Source organism: Halichoerus grypus, chromosome 6 (assembly GCF_964656455.1).
Source record: "Halichoerus grypus chromosome 6, mHalGry1.hap1.1, whole genome shotgun sequence".
NCBI classification, from domain to species: Eukaryota; Metazoa; Chordata; class Mammalia; order Carnivora; family Phocidae; genus Halichoerus; species Halichoerus grypus.
In genome coordinates this window covers 48328066-48351958 of record NC_135717.1, presented here as the reverse complement: position 1 = coordinate 48351958, position 23893 = coordinate 48328066, and the positions used below count along the sequence as shown (strand labels likewise).

The 23893-nt window shown below is 40.3% G+C and overlaps 1 long non-coding RNA gene across 1 annotated transcript in view; it reads left to right on the top strand.

The window, feature by feature from the left end:
• Positions 1–234: 234 nt before the first annotated feature.
• Positions 235–23893, top strand: part of LOC144382096 (uncharacterized) — a 55784-nt gene continuing 32125 nt past the window's right edge. The window contains exons 1-2 of the long non-coding RNA XR_013448500.1: positions 235–284; positions 23460–23514. This is a non-coding gene — a long non-coding RNA (uncharacterized LOC144382096). The remainder of the gene's footprint in view (positions 285–23459; positions 23515–23893) is intronic.

The following is a 23893-nucleotide window of genomic DNA, read 5'->3' as shown; positions in this document are numbered from 1 at the left end:
GAGTGACATCTCTGACAGATTGATACCCCCCCCCTTAAAAATACCTGCAAGGCTTCTCATATGAAATGTGGCTATACTCAAACACAGTGTTGGCAAGCCTAGTCTCGTGCTCACGGAGGGGGAGGGGGCTATAAAAGCAACATGTTCCCACAAGCATGGCAGAGCCCATGCATAAACCATTTGGCTTTGCAATTAAAAACAGGTTTGGCTTCCCTCTGCATCAGTTAGACAACGTCAAAGCAACATTCATCCCGAAAATTTTCCCTTGTGAATTCAAATGAACTGTGAGTCTTGGGTTTCTCTTTGTTTGCATGTGCATGCCTTGAGAGTGAATTTTTGGAAGGGGTCTGAGTGTTTCTTTCCAGGGTAACGCATTGATATGTATGTTTTGAATCACTGCTACCAGCTTGGTCTCTGTGACACTTTCCATTCTGTGTTCCTTGGATACATGGTTAGCATTTTGGATTCGTTCTGTCAGGCTTATGACTACAGGTAAATTAACTCTCCGAGTCTGATCCTTTTGCCCTAGGAAATGAGCACTCATTCTAAAGATCTGCCTGAGCAATTGGCTCGCACAGACTAGAACTGAGTTTCAAAGATACTGAGAAACATAAATGCATTGGCTCCTAGGAAGTAGAGTAAACTTGCCTACAATGATGGCTAATCGTAGCTTTACCATTGTCATTCTTGGATGGTGCACTCAACTATTAGATCCCATAATATTTGGAGAAATCGCTCCTTCCCCTTGCCTTACAATGAAGAGCCTAGAAGATACCGCATAAGCCAATCCCAGTTCCAGTGAAATCACCTATTTTGTACAGGGTAGTTTGTTTCCGTGTTTTTTCTCTTCTTCTTTTTCCCATTCGATTAAGCAGAAAGAAACCAAACAGATATTGCCCTTGACTGTTTACTGTTAAATGACAGGTTTGGAAGTTCTGCCACAGAAGAAATTGCAAAGTAGCAAAACCTAAGCCAAGATTCAAAAACTGTCAGGCAAGCCCCCAGCCTTGTGAAGAGGTCTCAGCAATAGAACAGGCCCCCAGCACTCAGGGCCATTCACTGATGGGCAGAGAAAGTCCTGTGAAAAGACAATATATTAGGAATGTACATTTTTCAATAACAATAGTGATCAACATTAATTAAAAGAGAGAAACAGACAAAAAAGAGCAATTAATCTCAGTGCCGTATACTTGATCTAAAAGTTAACCTGGACTGACTCGGCCCCTATTTAATTTACAAGTCTCACCAAACCCCACTTAAGAAATTTTAGTCTATTCAATGTTTCTTTGGGTGAAATTATCTTATCTCACGCTACTCCTCCAAAAGTTGTTCGATAGAATAATTGTTAACATATAGATTGCCTTTTTGTTGCATCATTTGGAAATGCATAATTTGAGACAAATATAAAACATTTTTATAACGTATGAAGTAAAAACATTAGCAGAAGAAAGTAAATAAAAATACGCGAATACACATAATAGTATGTGTAGTTGCATTGAAAAACTTAAAAATTGTTTAACCTATTTTGTCATACATTTTACCTTTCAGTGCTTGCACATAATTTCATATTTCTCAAAAATATATGTTTTACCTGTTCTAAGTCTGTGGATTCACAGTGAATAGAAAAAGAGAAAATAAATTTTCCTAAATACAAATTCTTATTTTTGTCTTCATAAAGGAAATCAATTCCCTCAATTAACAAGGTATTAACTATAAAGAAATATTTTCCATTTTCATTAATTCCACATATCAGAGATTTTTCATTGATTTGGGTTCCCATTTGCTGGACTGTGTGTTTTATAACCTTGTACATAAAAGGTAAAGCATAAGAAGCAACTTTAATTATAGTCCAGCTAAGGCAGAGAGATAAATTCAGCTTTTAGTATCATGAAAATCACATTATAACTTTGTAAAGAAAATTATGTACATAAAATAAAATAGAAACACATCTGTATGAAAATAAAATAATTTCACAAATCTTTATGTAGCTTACGTCTCCCCTCCATTTGTCAAAATATTGCTTATTATTGGAACATTTTTTAATGAGCAAGGAACTGCTATCAATTCATTTCAGTATCAACTGGAGGGAAGAGAAAAACTATGCTTTTTATAAGCTTATAAGTTTTACTAGAGAAGTTACTTTACGTGAGCATAGTCTTTATTAATTCAGTGCTAACAGCTTCATTTCCTCCCGGTTATAGATCTGAAGTGTAGTAGGAGGAAGAAAGGAAGAAAGGGGGTTATTAGGTCTTCAAGCTCACATTTTCAAATACCTAATAAATGACGTGATTAAGCGATTAGAGAAAGTTATTGAGCTAGAGAAGGGTTAAATAAAGGAATGTTCAGAAGTCATTTGGAATTGTGATAATTACTTTTTTGCAAGAGTTCCAGCAGACCAAGTGTAAAGGACTGCTTCCAAGAGCGGGCTGGAGAATCGGAAAGTTATTAAGGAAAATTCCTAGATCTTAATCACGAGCTTACATTTCTGTAAATTAAACGCCCTCCCTGGAAAAGAAAAGGTGTACACGTGTCGTTATATCATTATACTAAACGTGTCACACATCTGAACTGAAAAGTCCCATTGCCAAAGTGATTCTCGGCAACTAGAGTGACCGAGCAGTGTTTAAAAAGCGTGTGGGTGTTCTAGTTTTGTTTTTAAGCCGTGCATCCAACCTTACAAGCTGGAGACTTTGCTTTCCCAAACTGACCGTAAGTCCTATTTCTGAGGAGGCTTTCTTGATGGAAACGAAATGAAATGAAAGCACCTGTATGTTGGAACCACATCACTTATAATATATAATGCTGAACATGAATAAGCCCGCAAGTCCTCCCTTTTCCCCTGTGGTTGAGAACCAAGGACGGAGCATAAAAGTGAACTTCTGCCTCTCTTCTTTTTTATTTTTGGTCACACACATCCTGTAAAAACATGGCTGAAGCACCAACTTACCACACAGGTGTGTTTTGGAAGTCGCTAGTAAAAATGATCTTAAAACATTCAGAAACTGCCAGGCTCTGAGAAAATGCTTATTAAAGACTCATAAACTTGTGAAAATTGAGGAGAAAACATCCAGTAAACTTTTTTGTGTGTGTGCGCGCTTTAAGGAAGTCGGTGTAGTCTCCACGCACGTGGGCTTGGCTGTGAACTTGGGCAAGAAAAACAAGCTTGGCCATTATTTCTCAATAGAGCACTACAGAGAGTGAAAAGAGCAGCTCAGACTGCACGAGGTCAGCCGGGAAGGCAGAGTCAATTCTGGCCTTGGCCATTATAATTCTGCACTGTCCGGAGTGAGCAAAACTCCTGCATGCATCCCTGAGCACTCCCAGAGAGGGTCCATGCTCTCGATGGTAAACCAAGTATGAACATTGTCACATGAAATGGATAGTGGTCACTGAGTCTGTTCCTGCCAGAGACCTGGAGCAGGAGGTGGGTGACTGAGTGAACCGGGTGGGTGCTTTTCACAACGGGTCTGGGATTCTTTCATCGATGGGTGACTGTAATGAGAATCAGATTCACATGGTCTCAAAGCTCCCGACGCTGTCCATTGACAGTCTTCTAAGAACTTAGGGTTTCGTAAAGACCAGAGGGAAGGAATTTATTTCTCCAATTTTATGACATATGTAGAATGTTTATTTTTTCATTTAAAAATTATTTTAAGCATAAAAAATAAAAATAAATAAAAATAAAAATTTTTTTAAGCGAAAAAAATTTTTATTTTAAGCTAACTCAATCAACTAAACTCTACATGGCTACTTCATTTCTGAGAATGTAGTGACTCTGGTCTTTATTCAGCAGCACGATTTTCAAACCTGCTTAAGCCTAAGAATCTCCTAGGATGCTTGCTAAAAATACACATTCCTGAGCACTGTCTTAGACCCAAGGAATCAAAATCTCCAAAAAAAGAGTCCTGAACATAAGAAATTTTTTAAGCGGGGCGCTAAGCGTCTGCCTTTGGCTCAGGTCATGATCTCAGGGTCCTGGGATCAAGCCCCGCATCAGGCTCCCTGCTCAGCGGGAAGCCTGCTTCTCCCTCTCCCACTCCCCCTTCCTTGTGTTCCCTCTCTTGCTGTGTCTCTCTCTCTGTCAAAAATTAAATAAAATCTTTAAAAAAAAAAAAGAAATTTTTTAAGCATTTTAAGTATTGCTTATGATCAAGCAAGTTTGGGAAATCCAGTTTAATTTGAATAGATTCCATGCTGGAAATAACTAAATGTCCAAGAAGAAGAGAAAGAGAGCAGTCTCTATCATATAGCTCCAAGAAGCATGGTGATCTCTTTCCTTGGAGACTTTCTGAGACCTGCTGTACAGATTGAGAGCACGATCCACCAGTAGTTGGTGTTCACTTCCAACATGCATAAACACGCATACAGAAATATTTTTTAAATGCTGTCTCACAAGCTTTAGGGAAGTATATAGGGTAAAAATTATAAGTAAAGAATCTCAAACATAATGGTCAAAAAATTGTTAAATAATGTTAAATGAAACAGAAAACTATCCAGCCACGTAATAATATCTAATTATCCAGTAGCTACTTGGCATCTCATGAGATTCTATTCCAACGTAGTGAATTTAATAAATCATACAGATGTGAGCCTAAGCCGTGGGTGCATCTGTGTAGAGATTCGCGCAGACCTCCAAGAACACAGCTTCCAAAGATGAAAGCTGGTAACAGTATATTGCTTTGACTGAGACGGAATAGCACAATCACAAAAAAATATATAGTGCTTTCTTTTCAGTATTATTACTTCTGTACTGAAAATAATATTCATTGCAAAGCCAAGAAATGCCAATAAATAACGTCATTTGAAAATTATTATTTTTGTTTCACCTTTTGGTTAACAAAACCGTAGCCAGCTACACCAGACTACAATGGTTAATAACTCTGATTTTTTTTTTTTTTTTTTGTAGAGAATACAAAGCTATCCAGACTGCCTAACGTAGGAGTTTACATAACAAACAAGTAAAAAAGAAAAAAAAGTATGGTTTCAGTTGGGCCAATTCATACTCAGTGTAATACAATCTCCTCTAAAGTAATACCTCTTACAGGTCAAATATCTCTTCCTACCCGCCCCCGCCCCGTCTTCCCCCAAAACACACAAAGTTCAAGTGCTGGGGTGTAGATAAACACTCTTTCCTCTCACCATTGCAATTCATATTCTAGGTATTTTTCCCAGAGAATTCTTCTGAATAAATTGCTCCTGCCGCAGATCGTAGTAACACTCTGTTTTTGTGTATCAGAAACATAGTAACAGTTAGCAAACCAATAGCAAACCTTATTACAAAGACAGAAACTGAGGTACAGTTGGCCGACTTGCCTATGCTCACGGGGGTTGGAAGGGGCTTTTAGATCAGTGAGGCTGGTCAATATCCCAGAAAGACCCGGGCAGCAAGCAGGGAGTGAACGTAATTACTGTCATCATTAGTGTTATCTGTATATCCAATTAAATAATTGTCATTTCCCTAAAACTTCACAAGGGAAAAACCATAAAGAATAATTTAATGCAAAAGTAACAAAATGAAATTTCCACCTCCAGAAATGGTAATGACGGGCCACGGTGGCAAATCTGCGCCACAGATCATCGCTTGCCCTTTCGCTTAGCTTAAATGCCTCCAGGGGATCCTAATAGCTAGATGATATGTTTGCTTTGGAATCAGATACCTGGAACGGTTAGCAGATGACCTGAACACTCAGTGATAAATTCGGCCTTGTCTGTTTGCTTATTTGTTACCTGTATGTTGTGATTGAACATTCCCACTCAAAGATTGGCTTTAAAATTAAAAGCAAGAGTCTGGAAAATTGTTCAGATGATATTCGTAGGCTGAGGTCAACGGCAGTACCTTAAGTCTATTTCCAAATGGAGATAAAAAGGAGATGTACCTGCCTCTCCATTTTTTTTTTCCTTTACCTATAGACAGAGAGCACACTTTGCAACCTCCAGAGAACCCCATCCATTGTGAAAATAAGGTTTAACCTCCAAGCTATGTCTGCTTCTTTCTCATTTCCCTGGATTTGGCTGCAGGAAAGGTGGGAAGTGAGACTGGACAACGACCCAAGGAGCTTCTTCATCTGTTCTCATCTCTCTATCCCCACCCTCACCAGGCCACCAGTGGGAGCAAAGCAATGTTGTAAATCCAGGGAGAGTTTATAGGTAAACACGTAATGTCTCCTGGACTCCCAAGTAGAACAAACTTGGAATTGCTCCAGCTGTAAATAGTCCTATGGGTGGGGACATCAAATATTAAGAAAGGGGAGAGTTGAATCAGAGGACCCAGCATCTCGTGCTCCTCTTGTGGACAGAAAAATCCTGTCAATGGCAACCACACAGCCCCCGGAAAAGAGACATCCAGCTTGTTGTTATTGCATACAAACCCACATGCAAAAGAGGACCTAAGCATATTATCACTCGGGCATCCAATATCTATTGAGAACCTACTCTTTATTATGTGTAAGAGACTGCCACAAGGATACAAATCAGCCTAAGATACGGTGCAGCCCTCCAAGAGTTTATAATATCCGTGAGCAGAGGAGATTTAAACATGAGGACCCCTTTGCCAAAAAAGTGACACATGAAAGGTATACAACTTAAGTATTACTATAGCAATAAATACATCTTATGGGATTTCCAAAAAAGTGAGATCACAGGCTCCTAACGTGTCCAGGAAAGGAAGAAATGACAAGAGTTTGAGCAGCTGCAGATCTAAGGGAGTCTCGAGGTAGGACAATAATTATTTCTGATGTTCAGGATTTACCCGAACATGTCGTTGTCCCTGACTAAAGACACTCTCACAGAGGAAGTGGCCACAGAAACAAATGTTAAAAAGTGCTTTTCCTTTGGTTAGGTTTTCGGTTTGTTTGATTTGATTTATTCCTTCCCTGTAGAAGTGTTTGAAGCTGGATTCGCTGAGTTCTATCGGAAGGACGAGGCAGGGGTGTTGAAGAAATCTCTGCACACACTGAATAATTATGCTCTGTTTTTCTTTTGTATGCCCTTCTGATATCACAGTCATGGTAGCTCTAGCATGTCAGAGCAGATTCGCGAAAACAAAGTTAATGAAGAAGTGAGGACTACATTCAGCTCATGGTATTTTTTTTAAGTTCCTTTGTTATGTCTAGCCATTCTAGCCCAAACTTTCTCCACAATTCCATACTTGTTTCTAACACTGACTTAATGCGTTCAGACAATTTCTCCGCCATACATTTTTCACAACTCAGTGCTGACGGGAATGTCTCTTGAGCCCTGTGGCAGATAGAAACCTCCACTTTTGCTGCTGCCCACAGTGCATGTGGGTTACCAAGGTCATTTCAATGACTATCGCAAATGTGGAAGCGTTGAGTCTCCATTATAAAAATAAAAATAAAGGAAGGAGGGAGAAAGGAAGGGAAGTATGGGAAGAGAGAGATTGAGAGGGAGAAGGAAAGGAAGAAAGAAAAGAGAAGAAAAGAAAAGAGAAAAAAAAAGAAAAGAAAGGGGAAAAATGGAAAGAGAAAGAACAGAACCGTGAGCATGCATGGCTTCAGAGCCCTGTCTTGGCTTGTCACAGATATTTCCCTTGACTGAAATAATAGTGCAATAAAGTTAGAGCATCAGTTACTTCAACAGCAAGCCTCCCAGCCACACAACCCTGCCATTCAAATGTCTTGCTCGTTTTTCTTGTTACATTATTATGATCAGTCTCTTAGTCAAGTCTCAGTTTGACTAACCTATTGCCATAGGTACTACCCCGTCGACCTTCATCCCATTTAACAAAAGCAAGGTGGTGGCCCAGAACACTCCTGCTGTCTCCACTACTCTCAAGGCTCCAACCAGATGATCTGGCTCATCAGCTGTGTCTGAGATGGGGAGCTTTAGGACCACAGACTCTTTTTCTTTAGTCCTTCCTTTTATAACGAAGGTGTTGCTTGGGGTCAGTTCTCAACTCAGCGTTCAATCCATCGAGACAAGTATTAAGGAATATGTCTTTTGCCCTTCTTCACATTTACCTGTGGAGGAGGGACATTCCAGTAACGTGTAAGGAAAAGAGGAACCAAAACTGTGACTAGAAATAAAAATGATAGTAATCATTGACACTGACATGTTGTTTCTCAGGTGCCAAGCAGTTCTGAGAAGTTTACCCAGGCCTACTCGTGTACTCCTCATCACAGTTCAGGGACGTGGGTGCTGTGATAACCCTCATGTTAGAGACCAGAACCCTGAGATGCAGAAAACGGATTGTTTTGCCCAGGGCCACACAGTTGGTAAAAGATACAGTCAGAACTGAAATCCAGGCAGCTCGATTCCAGATGTGCACTCTTACCTCCTCCTGGTCCTCTGAAAACAATTCAGGAGCGTTGCTTAGTAGAGTTTTTTGGCAGTCAGCACACTTATCAAATCTGATCCAGGTCAAAATTCTAAATATGAAAAAGTCATGAGCAAAAATGGCATATGGGGTTGAGAGGTGATTTCCCCACATCCATCGTTAAATCCTGAGACTCTGAATTCACGTATTGAATTTTCTCTGTCTCAAGCCACATATGGATAAATATGTTTTGTATCCAAGAAGCACTGAGCCGGGCTTCCTCATCCTTGTAATGGAAGTAACGCTACTCAACCTTGTAAGGTTGTTGTGGGGATAAAGGTAATGCAGGCAGAGCCCCAGGCATAGTAGATGATCAATACGTGGTAGTTACTATTTATAACTATTTATTGGATTTCTTCCCTGTCTTTCTCGCTATCAGATCTACCTTGCACTTAGGTGTCTATTCTCACTTCAGAAAGCAAATAAATGTTCCCACTCACCCATCAAAACAAACCGCAACGCTATGAAATGATATCCTCAACAGAACCCCTATTGGGAAATAGTGAATACACAAGCCAGTATTTCCTGGACTTCATAATCAGCTTTCAAAAGGAACACTTACATATGATGGTGAAAGTTGTTTTAGAAAGATCTATTAGAGCAGATACAACGATGGGAACTTGGATAGATGTGCTAACTGAAGGAAGAGAGTTACGGCCATGTAGTTATAATTAGATAAGGCGCATCCAAATACAGTTATGATCTGGTAATGGAGCTCCGTGTGTTTGGGGAGCCATCAGAGCATCTTTCTACTGTACATTCATCTCTGCCTTTCCCTCCCCATCAGAGAAGGAGAGCAGGTGTCAAATTACGTGAAGGAGCGTGGCTCCTTTTGCCCCATTGTTCTGCTCATGGCTTTCTCGTTCTGCTTCAGAAACAGAATTGGAGTCTTCCTTCCAGTGGTCACAGAGGCACTGGGTTCCAGGAGCAACCCAAGAGGGTGTTTCTCATACCTTGATACAGAGAAGGTAAAGTTAATTGTTGCGCAAATGCTCGAGGCTGGGACCTAACCTAATTCATATATCCTGACTTCTGGCTAGGACTTACATGTCCCACGCTGAGAGAGATCAAACTTTCATGCAAGTAGATATGACCAACTTAGGTTTCATAGGGAGGGCAGAGACATGCATGTATCTTTGCCTTTATTTGTATATCTGTGGGCCTGAATTTGTATGTGTCTGTGGAGGCATGTGTCCTAATACACGTGTGTCCATCCGTGTGTCTGTGTGTGTCTTTGGGTGTATCTGCCTATATACATATGTTTGTGCATTTCTGTGTATCTTTCTATCAGTTGTGTCTGTATGATGTGCCTTGGGGTCTGTAGGTCGGTGTGTTTGTAGGCTGTGCATATCTACACATGTGTCTGGATGCACATGCACGTGTGTGGGGAATGCACAGCACTTATGCAGAGAGAAACGCAAATGTGTCCTAGAGCACAATGTTCCTGTTTAAGACACCAGCCCCTAATGCACATTTGATCCACACTTGGCCTGAGCAAGGGGAGAAGAAGAGGGGGAAAAGAATAGTTAGGCCATAACTGCAAGAGCCAAGGACCCGTTCTCTAATGCTTTCGTGGCTGTGCCTGATTTCTGTTACTACCAGCTGCACTGAATGGATCGCATTCTCACCTAGTTTTGAAATGATGTGTGAGAGTATGTCCCTGGGGCCACAGGAGGTCCCACTTCAGGAGGGCAACACTCAAGGAGGACAGAAGAAAACTTTTCCCTCTCCCCCCTAGAGCACATAGATGAGCCCATGAGCCCAAGAGAGTAACGGTAATCATTAGTTCACTAGGTGATTTCAGAAAAGGTGTCATGACCTTTTCTTCCAAAGCCTGCCTTATTTCCTTAATCGAGCTAGCATTTTCTAATAGAAACATTATCATTCGACATCAGAAATACCAAATACAGGAATCCTGTACACATCCTAACCTTGACCAAGAAAAAAATACTTTACTGGAAATGTTTGCAAAATGACAACACTATTAAATGGAAGATAAAGAAACAGGCATGACCACAGAGAGGAGAAATAAGGGAACACCTCGAGAGACCTCCAATCACGAAGCTCTGGGAAAGACTGGAATGGCTTAATTAGCCACTGATTAATTTCTGGTTAGAGATATCCTCTTTAAAAATATTTTAATTCACTAGCTTGATAAAAAAAACGTTTACACACCAATTGTGGTCTCTCGTTATGAAACTAATACCCAGGATGATTTCTCCAGATGTTTTTCTTCTCGAACATTCACTGATCATTATCCTTAGGATAATTCTGCAAAAGAGCAGAATTCTAAACAGCCCAAATCCCCATCCCTACACTTGTATTAAAAATTATTTTGGGGTGGTGTGAAGAGGGGATGAGGAAAAAGAACAAAGTTGAACTGAAAAACAACTTTGGAAAATTTGTAAGCCAGAATGACGTGTGTGTGTGTGTGTGTGTGTGTGTGTGTGTGTGTGTGTAATTATAGGAATTGATATCAGGGCACATTTTTTTACAATGTCCTGGGCTGATAATCAGAAGACCTGAATTCTAATCTTTACCCTTCACTGATTTCTTGATTGACCTTTGTCGAGTCACTTCAAACAGCCCTGTAGTGGTTTCAAGGGCCCCTCCTGGCCAAGTTGTGTTGACTCAAATTTTTTCTCAACCACTTAATAGTTGCATAACTTTAGGCAAGTTACTTAACCTCTTTTGCCTCTCTATTCTTATAAGAGTTGGAAGATAATTGCTTCCAGTTCATAGGGTGGTGGTGAAGGGCAAATGAGATAGTAGGTATAAAATACTGTCTGGGGGCACCTGGGTAGCTCAGTCAGTTGAGGGTCTGCCTTTGGCTCAGGTCATGATCCCAGGGTCCTAGGATCGAGCCCCGCATCAGGATCCCTGATCAGGGAAGAGTCTGCTTCTCTCTCTGCCCGCTGCTTCCCGTGCCTGTGCATGCTCTTATTCTCTCTCTCTCTCTTTCTCTCAAATAAATAAATAAAATCTTTTAAAATTAATTAATTAATTAATTAAAAAAATAAAATACTATCTGGAGCATCAAAAGTTCTCAATAAATATTAGTCATTGTTATTAGCTCTGAATCAGTGTCCTCAGGTAGAGCAGGAGAGGGCCAGAGTAGATGACCTAATGAATTCTTTCAGTCTTCAGGAAAACCATCATAGAGAATACAGCTAATAACCCAGACCCCCCAGTCCCTGTGGCCACAAGGAGCCCTCCTCAGATTTTATTTATCAGAGGTCATGTTCATGTTGTCGATCGGTCACACAGGCCCTATTGATTCATCTTCTACATGCAGTTCTGATGACCATGTTCATCTGATTTCTCAGACTACAGCAAATTAGAAGCCCACATTAGGAAGGAGAAAGAATGTTGGAAGAAAAACACCTTGTAGGCAAGAATGATTGCAGATGACCCGATGTTAACAGAGTAAACAGTTGTGATCACAGAATGAAGCATGTGTGCATCACCATGACTTCAAGTCATTAAAAAATTCTTGGGCAGCTCTTAACTCTCAAACTATTTCTATTAAAAATTATCAAAAATTATTCACATTTTATAGGCTAGGGGATTATCAGCTTCTGATAATTCCCTTTATTGGCAAGATGTAACTGGTTATTGTTTAAACCTCTCCCCAGTTTTGCTGGCCCTCTTTCATCTCTCCTGGCTCGGCATCTCTAGCACCATGATGCAGGTGGTAGCACTGTCCAGATCTTCTTTTGTCTCCCAGTGCGGAGATGGATAGAACATGAAAGAATATCAGGTGAGGTAATCAGCACCGACTACACCAAAGCCTCCCTATGTAAGCCTGATTCATCTTCTAGCACCATTCAAATATCTGTTATGATATTTTCAGCACAGATAATAGAAAGCCCCATCACAAAATGGCTTCGATAACAAAGACATTATTGTTTCACATAATTGCAAGACCAGAGAGTGAAAGAAAGTTTCCAGGCAAAGTCTGATCACCAGCACAAGAATGTCAACAACGTCTATGTTTTTTTCTCTTTCCTCCCTGCCGCCCTCAATACCAACTTCATCTTAAGGGTGGCCCTAGAGTCATCAGATAGTGTCAGTGAAATTGGAGCTGTGTGCTCTCTTGTTCATGTCTAGCAAGACGAAGAGACAAGGCCCTACCTCAGGCACTGAGTATAGGTCCTTCCCTCCGTTTGTTGGGTGGACTCCAATTACAGACCTACCCCTGGCTCAGTAAGAGAAGCCAGAGGAATGCCCGCACTTATCGCCCCAGATCAGGCATGATCTACTCCTACAGTAGAGAATGAAGTCGTCTGCTCCTTTGTCATCGGAAGGAGGGGTAAACACATAAATAATTAGGCTCTTTATGAAGGAATACAGGGGAATAGGTGTTGGGTGGGTAACCAAGAGTTTCCACTCCACAAAGTAATAATAAAGTTCACTGTTGAATTATTAAAATGGCATTTCCATGTTTAATCTACCTGGACTCCCTTTAATCAAAGCATTCATGTCAGGTGATTATTAGAATAAAAATTGTGAAGACAGTAGGCAAAGACGTTTTCCCATAATTGTTTTTATTTCTCTTAGGACTGCATTATTTTAATTTAAAATCAACACCAAGATCTTTCAACTTTTTATACAAAACATATGAAAGATGATAGGAGTTCCCACAAAACCTAGTTTTATTAAGAGAAAGCAATTTAGAACATGGACGTATTTCATTCTCCTAAGAGGAAAAAAAAAATTTAATGTAGTAGATTCATCTGATAGGGAAGAAATATATAGAATAAAATTGAGAGCATGATACAGTGTGAAAAGGCTCAAGCTAGAAATTGACCCACCCAGCCACTAAAATATTGTGTCTGTGTAAGTCACTTAAGAATATAAATAACTTGAAGGATGCAAATTAGCATCCCACAAGCCAAATCTGGCCCTATGGTGAATTTTTTGAGGGAGAAGTGGATAGCATCCACTGTCTAGCCGTATCTGACATAATTCTACTGTTGGGAGCAAAGTAACAGAGCTCGCAAGAGTAAGCACAACCAATCACCAAATTTCAGGAATTATATACAATTGTTCAGAGTCATATACAATGAAAATATGCTTAGAAGTTATCCCCAGAGCCTATAAAGATCCATTATATTATTAACATATCAAAAAATACTTGTCTTCATTCAGAATTATTGTTTGCCAGGAATAGTTGCAAGATAGTTTATATAACTCAAGTCAAAAATCTTTTTATTATCCTATATTATATGACCCAGAGGGTAGTGTTTTAAAAGGACAATCCCTCAAAATGGTTACTGTCATGTTTTAATTTCACAAAGTCCATCCATCTTTTTTTTTTTTTTAAAGATTTATTTATTTATTTGAGAGAGAGAGAGCATAAGTGGGAGGGGCAGGGGGAGAGGGAGAGAGAGAATCTCAAGTAGACTGCACTGAGCAAAGAGCCCAATGCGGGGCTCAATCCCACCACCCTGAGATCACGACCTGAGCTGAAACCAAGAGTTCGATGCTTCACCGACTGAGACACCCAGGTGCCCCCAAAGTCCACCCTCTTAAGAATCTACATATGCTCTAGAAGCGGAAATTACCTCTTCCATGGAATCGGAAGGATTGGCCATTTATACACATAGATGCCACTTTAACTCAGTTTACTTGCAAAATAGTACCCGCCTCAGTTTCATCAAGTGGCAGTGAAACCTTTGTCTATCTGGAAAGCGTTGTCCTTTCAAAAAAGTGCTCCCACCAGAGAGCTCCCCTTGGCCCATGAAATGTCCTTCCTGATGCATGGGTCAGAGCCTATGCAAAAGTGCACAGAACGCATTTCCTATTCACCACTCAGAACTCATTCATCAGCATTAAAAGTTTTTGGCACATGCTGAACATTACATAATCATATGTCAGTACAGAAGCTTTAGCATTTGTCACTGTTCATGGTGAGCCATCCTCAATGATGTAATATCATTGATATCTCCAGAAGATAACCCAAAGGTGTCTACTGGCTATATAATTTGTCAGACATTAATAAAGATTGGAACCATCAGAAAACATACAGTATTGATCCTGATAGCGGTTTTGATAAAATTTAAAAGTAGCCTCAGGTGTAGCTCCCTTAGATACGGGTGTTTGCTTGTTTGCTTGCTTGCTTGTTTGTTTTGGACAAGTGACTGAAACTGCCCCACGTGCTCATCTTTTTTAACTATATGCCAAAGACTTGTTAAACTTTCTGCCTTCATGGCCAGCTTCTGACAGTTGCTTTCTCTTGTTGGAAAAACTTGCTGTCTTCAGTGTGTTAATCCTTGATCCCAGTGAGGGTAACAAAAAACCTCAAGGAAATTTTCAGGAAAGTCCCAAGAAAACTCTGAAGAGTGTGTCTCCATTAGCAGATAACAGTGTCCGAAGATCCTCAGTCAATTGGTTTCTGAAGACCCTAGCAATTTAATTAAAAAACAGCGAAGAAATCCTGCATTAAACTTTTGTTACTTAAATGCAGTTGCTCCCTGCCAGAGCCTGAGGGTTTTCCCAAACAGTGATTAGGAAAGTGAACAAAAGTGATCCTTTTGACCACATTAATTGATCTGTAGAGTGGAATTTCAGAAATCTTTTACTGAGCTAATTATCTAATTTTAAAACTAATCTGATGAAATAATTCAGGGAAAACCCCACAACTTTACTGGGTCCTTCAGATTAATATTTCAAAGCTCTTAAACATCTGGCTTACTTGCCCTTTAGAGGATTTTCAACACGGCATTGTTGCGTAATGCATCCCTTCCAGCCAACTGGGTCTACCATCAGCCACATGTATCTTCACCTTCCCTTCTCTTCACCTTTGTCCACCATGTGTCCTGGCCTGACATGCTTTCATTTTTCTCCATGCTCTTCTTGGCTAAACTCAAGTCATGCTTCACCTTCCCCCATGAAGTTTTGGCAAATAACTTCCTCTCTGAACCCCTGTTGTTCTTATCATCCATTCCCCACATTGTACAATCTCTTAGATTATTGCTAGCACTTCGTATCTCTATTCCTATTCTTTAATTGACCTCACATAGATTTTCCATCCCCAGACATGTTGTGTATTTGTCTTTATGTCTGTCTAGAGCCTTATGAAATGCCTGGTGTGTGGCCGATGTCAATTATACCAATCTGAAGGGTTGAGCTGATGTAGTTAAATCATTTAATCTGAATACAAAGATAGAAAAATGGACTGTCAGGTAATAGTTGTAAGATAAATAATGCATATCTGGGGTCCAGGAACCTAAAATAGATTTCTAAATCTGACACTAAGGAGACAGTGACTTATATTGGACAAGTCATTTCATCTGCCCAGCTTCATGTTTCTCATCTGTCAAATTGGAAGAATAATAATGACTCTCAGATAAAAAGCTTCTGCACAGCAAAGAAAACAATCAACAAAAGTAAAAGGCAACCTTCAGAATAGGAGAAGATACTTGCAAATAACGTATCTGATAAAGGGTTAGTATCTACAATATATAAAGAACTGATACAACTCAGCACCTAAAAAACAAATAATCCAATTAAAAAATAGGCAGAAGATATGAACACACATTTCTCCAAAGAAAACATCCAGATGTCCAACAGACACATGAAAAGATGTTCATCATCGTTTACCATCAGGAAAATGCAAATCAGAACTACAATGAGATATCACTCACACCTGTCAGAATGGCTAAAATCAACAACACAAGAAACAACAGGTGTTGGCGAGAATGTGGAGAAAGGGGAACCTTCGTGCACTGTTGGTGGGAATGCCAAGTGGCACAGCCACTGTGGAAAATGGAGCTTCCTCAAAAAGTTAAAAATAGAACCCAACAATCCAGCAATTGCACTACTGGGTATTTACCCCAAAAATATAAAACACTAATTCCAAGGGATACACCCACCCTTATGTTTATAGCAGCATTATTTACAATAGTTAAGATATGAAAGCAACTCAAGTGTCCATCAATAGATGAATGGGTAAAGAAGATGTGAGATATATATATCTAATGGAATATTATTCAGCCATTAAAAAGAATGAAATCTTGCCATTTGCAATGACATGGGTGGAACTAGAGTATAATTCTAAGTGAAATAAGTCAGAGAAAGATAAATATCATATGATTTCACTCATATGTGAAATTCAAGAAAAAAAAACAAATAAGCAAAGAGGAAAGAGAGAGAGAGAGAGAGAGACAAACCAATAGGGGTGGGTGAAATAGGTGATGGGGATTAAGGAGTGTACTTGTTGTGATGAGCACCAGGGGATTAAAATTAAAAAAATGACTTCCTTACCTATTTCATTAGATCACTGTGAGAGCCAAATGATATAATGTTTTTAAAAGTATACAAAGTTAATTACCTTACAAATATGAATGTTCATTGTTAGGCAAAAGAAACACTACCTTTAGAAATCCCATATCAAATGTAGTGAAGAGCTCCTAAAATTATCAATGCTGCTGTTAGTTTTAAGGTATATTGTGATCAACTTTACATAGTGCTGTAGATCAGGTTGTTCTTCTCATTTTACAGATGAAAGTTTGAAGTTTTCTAGAAGCTAGTGATTGATGTAAAATGAATGACAGCACCAAAATGAGATACCTTCCTTGTTCTAGTCAGTAGCTTTGAGCCCAGTGGCCACCATGACTTCTTTCTAAATTTTTCCTGAAGCACTATTAAAGGTCTGATTCTTAGGGATATATATAAAGCAACACTCTGAAAAGACCAATCTCTCCTCTCTAAAGTTCCTAGCACCCTACATCAGTATACATAATGCCCTTGGATCCATGATTGGGCTCCATAACTCTTCTGTCTTCTGGCTTTCTTCTCTGGACTTTTTTTTTTAAAAGATTTTTATTTATTTATTTTGACAGAGAAAGAGAGCAGGAGAGCACAGGCAGGGTGAGCAGCAGAGGGAGAAGGAGAAGAAGCAGGCCCCCTGCTGAGCAGGGAGCCTGATGTGGGGCTCGATCCCAGGACCCTGGGATCATGACCTGAGCCGAAGGCAGTCGCTTAACCGACTGAGCCACCCAGGCACCCGTCTGGCCTTTTTCTAAAGTCCAGATACTTATCATTTCTTAATCACTAACTTCCTCTGAGACAGTTCCATTTGGATGTCCCACAAGAATGTCACATTGAAGAAAACCAAACCTGACTTGTCATCTCTTCCCTCTCACCCTTCCCATCCTGAAAATGGCAACTCTTTCTATGTTGTCTATCTCGGACATGTACAACCATCCACACGGTGGCCAAACCCAAAAACTGAGAAGTCATCCTTGGCCTCACTCTTACTGAAGACTTACTAATTCCTGCTCATTCTGTCTTCTTCCCATCTCATCATGAATCTGCATGTCCAAGAGCTGGGGTTCGCTGTCCATTGCTTTAGATTGCCACCATAGTCTTCTAACTCATCGTCCATTCTATGACCAGAAAAATCCCTTTAAGATACAAACCAAATCCCATCAATCCCTTTCAACCCAGTGACAATTTCATTGTGCCTCCATTTCCATCCAGCAGGGGGATGAAGATGAACCATGTGTCCAACTCCTTCATATGCACGCAGGGCCTCCCTCACCCAGATCATACTCCTCCTTCCTTCAAGTTTCACCATAGATGCCAACGTCCCCCAGAAGATCTCCCTATTAACTCTCTTCTGAAAATGGACTGGGGAGTACCCTACACTTACCCAACTGAGCATTCTCCCACTGCCTTATAATCACCTTCTATTTGCCTGCACAACCCAGTAGCTTAAAACCTCCTTCAGAGCAGGACCAATCTTTCACCAAGTTGTTTCAGTTACTCTTGTCCCTAGAGCCTATCCATGGTATCTTGTGTATAACATGCTTTCAATAAAGAAGAAGACAAACAAACAAACAACAACAAAAACAAGTTACTCTCCCTTCCTCTCTGCTTACTTTTCTTCATCCTGAAATATTCTACCTCTTCTGCTCTGTTGGATATTATGAATCATGTTTATTTCAGGACATCTTCTTAAGTGAATCTGCTCGTGTCAGTCCTTACTCTGCATCCCTTCTCAATGTGTCTATTAAATGAACGTGTGTCGTGTTTCTACTTTTTGGAACGTTGTAGATAAATTGAGGTTGAAGCTCCTGTATATAGCGTCTCCCAGCATCGACTTTGAACTCCTTGGGTAAGCACTGCTGTTCTTAAATCTTCAGTTCCTCCTGACTTCCTATGTTCACCAGCACTCAGTTGCTGCTCATTAAGGACTGTGTGGGATGCGCCATCATCCCATCCGGTCTTCACAACCCAAGCTCCTGTCATTCCTGCATCACTGTGCATTTTTCTGCATTAATTCTCTCACAACCTTGACAGACTCTTTGTTATGTTTCCATCTAACAAGGAACTGGAGCGTTCACTGACAGGGAGGCAGAGTGTAATGCGCCCAACTAAGAGCCAAGCAGGACTTAAAGATCAAAGACGTCCTTCCTCCTTAATCCAGGGCTCCCCCTTTTAGGTTGGACAAACCATTTTCAATACTTTAGGTTTTTCACCTATTAGGAGAAGGATTTGTAAGATTCCTACTAGCTCTATACAAGGGTATATTACAAAAGTAATAACCCAAACAAATGACAGATCTGATAACCAATGATAGGCAAAACTGACTATACCCTCATAGATAAAAATCTCTTTAAGATGTTTGCAACACGTTTTGAAAGAAGGAGGGTAAAAAGGATAGAGCTAGATCATCAAGTATTTCAGTTTTACATTAGCACGATTTTCTTAAGTCATGTCATTCCAGTGTTGCCCATGTAGGAGAAATTTGAAAGGCACTCACTGAACTAGCAGTCTTCCAAGGAGGAAGGACTAGAATCAAATAGAAAACAAATATTTAAACAAACCTCAAACCTTTCAAAGAAGGTATACTACATTGATCCCATTTTCCTATTTGTTTATTTTTTATGAAAATCCCTATTTAATTTGGTTAAACTATTCTAGGCAAAATGCCCAGTAACTGAGGTAGACACGTACATGAGAAAAGGGGTAGTAAGCAGATAAGGAGGCTGACCTGAAAAATCCGTGAAGTTAACTCTATTTTTCTTTTGATTTTTTATAGTCACTGACTTCACCACAAAATCAGATGGTGCGGTTTGTGCTCCAAAGGTTCTTTTGTTCCAACATAGCTATCTACATTAACATCAGAATTATCACTGCCACAAGGAGATTTTTTTTATCTTACTTTAGTAATAATATTTCAGTAAGAATGCAGCTGGTAAAAATGTGTGTGTGCATGTGTGTATATATATGTATATATATATGTATATATGAATATAAATATATGTTTTAAACTACAAGATGAAGGGGCGCCTCAGTGGCTCAGTCGGTTCAGCGTCTGCCTTCGGCTCAGGTCATGATCCCAGGGTCCTGGGGTGGAGCCCCGCATCGGGCTCCCTGCTCAGCGGGGATCCTGCTTCTCCCTCTGCCACTCCCCCTGCTTGTGCTCTCTCTCTCTCTCTCTGTCAAGTAAATAAATAAAATCTTAAAAAAAATACTAAAATAAGATAAAATAAATCACAAGATGAAGTATTTAGCTACTTAAAAAATTACTAAAGCTTATTAATCCTAAATCATATTGATTTCCCTTATTTTCATATGTGGGGCTATAACAATGGTCATATTATTTTCATTTTTAATCTACATAGTATTCATTTATGCTATATTATTGTCATTAGCTTACATATTTCCTAATTTGGAGACGTTTGGTAGTTTAAAATATGAGGGTCTTATAGATAGTGCTGCTGTGAGTATCTTTACTCAAATTTCTCTTTTGTATACATGCCTCACAGTTGAATGATTGGCTCTAGGTCTAGAAAAATAGGGGCGCCTGGGTGCCTCAGTCGGTTAAGCGGCTGCCTTCGGCTCAGGTCATGATCCTGGGGTCCTGGGATCGAGCCCCACGTCCGGCTCCCTGCTCAGTGGAGAGCCTGCTTCTCCCTCTCCCTCTGCCTGCCACTCTGCCTACTTGTGCTCTCTATCTCTCCGTCAAATAAATAAACAAAATCTTAAAAAAAAAAAAAAAGAAAAATACATAGCTCTTATTACATCATTCTGGGTTTGTGATCAGGAAGATTGAACCAATTTATAAATGCCACCAATATATGAAGATAGATTCCCAATAGTCCAGCCCTCAGTAATTTTTTAAAATAGGTCCCTTTGTTTTATTAGGTCAAGTGGCATATCAAGATACCTAAAATCCGCATAATTTTCATTTACTTTACTGTTGATGACAATACATATGTCACCATGATCCTTTACTACTGCATCTACACAATGGAAATCTATGGACCACAGCTGTGGGCCAAGCACTGAGTCAAGACCGAAGACCGTAAAGAGGAACAGGAACAGCAAACAATGCTGTCCATCCACACAATGGAATACTATGTGACAATAGAAAGCAATGAACTGACACATTAACAAAGTAGAAGAATTTCAAAGGCATGATGCCAAGCGAAGGAAGGCAGTGAGAAAGCCATAGAGTGTATGACCCCATTTGCATGATTTTCTGGAAAAGGCCGAAGCATATGAACAGGAAACAGATCGGTGGCCACCTGGAAGTGGTCACCAGTGCTGGATGATAGAAGCATTCTGTATCTTGACTATGGTGGGGATTGCAGGGCCACCTTACACCTGTACCCCTAAAAGACTGAGTTATACTAAATATAAACGATATTTCAACACGCCTGACTCTAAGAAGTGCCAATTGCCACGGTGTAGAGTATTTTGTAAGAGTGAAGATTCTTCGGCCAGGCTTCTGGAACTCATATTTCTTCCATATCCCTTCCTGACTCCGTCATCCTGCCCTGCATACTTACTTAACCTCTCTGTGCTTCACCTTGCCGATCTTTAAGTTGGGTGTAATATGTCATGGGGTCATTAGGAAAGAAAATCAATGCAAAGCATCTAGGATACTGTAAGAGATCAATAGATTTCCTTTTCTTATTTGAGTGTTACAATAGACTAGTAGATCCTGTCCAGTGGGAAACAGGCAAGTGGCCAGAAAAGCCCATTTTGGAAAGAAGTAACTCAAATACCCATAGTTTTTGCCTAATTATGAGCCAGAGAGATAAATATTAAACACAAACATCACTTTTGCTTACAAAATATGCAGTTTTTCTTTTTCTAACTTTATCATTATTATTATTTAAGAATGAGACCCAGAGTGCATCAGAGCTATTGAGACGAATACTCTTGTATTCCTGGTAGATGTGTAACTAGATCTACCTTTACAGAAAACAACGTGGCATCGGGACCGAGGGTCTGAAAATATTAAAACTCTTCAACTTAAGGGTGCCTGGGTGGCTCAGATGGTTAAGCGTCTGCCTTTGGCTCAGGTCATGATCCCAGGGTCCTGGGATCGAGCCCCACATCGGGCTCCTGGCTCAGCAGGGAGCCTGCTTCTCCCTCTCCCTCTGCCTCTCTCCCTGCCCATGCTCTCTCTCTCTCTGTATTCTGTGTCTCCGATGAATAAATAAAAATCTTAAAAAAAAAAAAACCTCAACTTAGTCATTTTGCTTTTATTTTTTTTAAAGATTGTATTTATTTGTTTATTTGAGAGAGAGAGAAAGAGAGCATGAGCAGGGGGAGAGGCAGAGGAAGAAGCAGACTCCCCGCTGAGCAGGGAGCCCGATGTGCTTCTCAACCCCAGGACCCTGGATCATGACCTGAGCCGAAGGCAGCCGCTTAACTGACTGAGCCACCCAGGCATTCCTAGTGGTTTTGCTTTTAAAAATGTTTCCTACAAAAGCATCAATAAAGCCCAGAGAGATTTATGTGCAAGATCAACTATTGTGATTACTTATAAAAGAAAAAAGAAGGGCCACTCCCTAAGTATTAGAGAAATTATTTTTGATATCTGCATACCGCTGCATAAGTACACGCGTGAGCGCGCATGCGCGCGCGCGCACACACACACACACACACACACACACACACAGATACGTTTGAGGAAATTAGTAAATGGGCACAGGAAGAAATGCAGCCCAAACATGAACTTTTTTGGAAGGCTCAAGATCTGGCTCCTGAAGGAAAACTGAAGTTTCTTACGTGGGAAAAATTGAGAATTACACTTTGTGCCAAAAGGCCAAAAGCCTAAGGATACTTACGGTGTCCTGGGAAGGCCAAACCTCCTAGAGTAATTAGAGTATAGAGTTCACAGGAAGAAGTGATACGATACAAAATAAAAAATCAGCCTCAGGAGTTTCTTTTTTTTTTAAAGATTTTATTTATTTGACAGAGAGAGACCCAGCGAGAGAGGGAATACAAGCAGGGGGAGTGGGAGAGGGAGAAGCAGGCTTCCCGCTGAGCGGGGAGCCCGATGCGGGGCTCGATCCGAGGACCCTGAGATCATGACCTGAGCCGAAGGCAGACGCTTAACGACTGAGCCACCCAGGCACCCCCAGCCTCAGGAGTTTCTAAAAGATCAGTACGTCATGCTCACAAGCCCAAACTGTAGTTTGCAAATGCAAACCATTAGAGCTTTTTTTTTTTTAAATATTTTATTTATTTATTTATTTGAGAGAGAGAGCAAGAGAGCACAGCAGGGGCAGTGGCCGAGGGAGAGGGAGAAGCAGGCTCCCCGCTGAGCAGGGAGCCCCATGTGGGGCTCAATGCCTGGGATCATGACCCGAGCCCAAGGCAGACGCCTAACCGACTGAGCTGCCCAGGCGCCCCCCATTAGAGCACCTTAAGATAAGGCTTAATACAATTGTTTGACTTTAGAAAGACACCCCTGGTGAGCAGGGTCATCCCATTTTCCTCCTTTGGATATTTACCAAATAGAATTAGATATTAAAAAAAAAAAAAGCTTAAAAATTAATAGCAAGAGATAGCTCCCAAGTTGAGCACACCAGCTAAGGGATTACAAAGTGCAACAAGATTCATGGTGATTTAAAACATCTCATTATGGACTCACAAATGTTTGTTGAATCCATTACTTTCATAGGAAGGCAAGCCCATTATTGCCATCACCTGTTTTTTGTTGTTTGGGTTGGATGATTTTCTAACGAAGGCCTGTTTCCTCAACTTTGATCTTTTTTTTTTTTTTCCTACCTTCTGGGCTGTTTTGCCCCACTTTTAGAACACAGTTTAGCTCCTGGGTATTTTGCAAACTCTATTTTTTTCTTCTTGATAGGTTCATCAGCTAATGCTTGTGCTGTTTGGAATCCTAAATCAGCAATCCAGTGAAGGTGAGTTATTCCCCCTTTGCTTCTCCATCTCTGAGTCATCTTTTGCAAAATGGCAGGCACTTCTTCCAAAGAGCAGTCAAGGCTTGGAGTGGTTACACCCTGAACAAAACACTGTCTCCTTGCCCAAACTTTTATCAGAAGGCGTTGCAGAAACTCATTAAGTCACTTGAGTCAAAGATCCAGGTGAGTCATTCTGAACCTCCACCCAGTTCGACTTTTCCCTCTGGTAACAATTAATTATATTTTTCCCTTTTCCTACTCCCACCTCCACCAACATTCAATCACCTGTTCCACATGGTCACACACACTCACTCTGAGTTTATAAGCTCATATAAGGTTCACTCGCTTGGCACTCACAGGAGAGAGATAAGAAATAAAA